The sequence below is a fragment of the Penaeus monodon genome, chromosome 29 (assembly GCF_015228065.2).
Source record: "Penaeus monodon isolate SGIC_2016 chromosome 29, NSTDA_Pmon_1, whole genome shotgun sequence".
Lineage (NCBI taxonomy): Eukaryota > Metazoa > Arthropoda > Malacostraca > Decapoda > Penaeidae > Penaeus > Penaeus monodon.
In genome coordinates, this window is record NC_051414.1 from 9693989 (window position 1) to 9694930 (window position 942).

The following is a 942-nucleotide window of genomic DNA, read 5'->3' on the forward strand; positions in this document are numbered from 1 at the left end:
TGCAACACACTCACAAGAAAATTTCACTACCTAAGCTACATATCTGGGAAAACAAAGGCGGCAGCGTGCATGATTATAATGAGTAAAAAAAAAAACCCTATAGAGGAAAAATTAGACAATAATTAAACAACAGAAATAACATCAACAAATCCACAATGTTGTAGAATCAGTTGATAACACATGGGTTATCAGCAAAATGAGAAGAATGGACGAAGGAATGTTAATGGAAAAGGTGAAAAAGTCAAAATCTCTCTTTTCATATTTCCGCTTCCGATATATCACCACTGGCAGTACCGCTACAAACATGAATCCAGGACACATCAAAACTTATAAAAAAAAAAACCCGAACCAGAAGGGTATTTTCCGAAAATGTACTCACTGAGAAGCAGGTGATGACGGAGGAAACAGCATCCAGTATCAGACTGTTATGCATTCGCTCGGTATTCATAAAATCCTCTTGGAAAAAAGATCCTATGGACAAAAATTTAACTCACACACGATAGCTAGTCCTCGGCCCTACCCTGTCTCATGGCATCTCTTCTATGCGCATCGTGAAAAGCGAATTCTGAGAACTTGCAAAAGGCACTTCCACCAGTTATAATAATTTTCTTTCATGTTCCTTTAGTCTGTATTCTGAACATTTTTTCCCCCCAGCATGTTGACCAGATCAGATCTGCAAAATAAAACACCGTTTACAACAGCGTCTTGATAAATCTTAGTCTAAGATTTGTAATTGAGTGTATCAAATAAGAATTTATTAAACCAAAGTAATATAAAGTGAGCAGTGTAAGAATAATATTAAAAAAAACTTACGCAGGTGAATATGGCGGTGTGACCTCTCGCCTCGACCGTTCGACCGAATCTGACCGTAGGGGCCGGATCGCAGCCCAGAAACCTCAAAGCGAGCGCGCGTAAACCGTCCAGAATTACAATGATTTAGTG

General features: G+C 38.7%; 1 protein-coding gene across 1 annotated transcript in view; it reads right to left on the bottom strand.

Annotated features, from left to right (window-relative positions):
- Positions 1-942, bottom strand: part of LOC119591727 (balbiani ring protein 3-like) — a gene marked incomplete in the record, with an annotated part of 83966 nt that overhangs the window by 13543 nt on the left and 69481 nt on the right.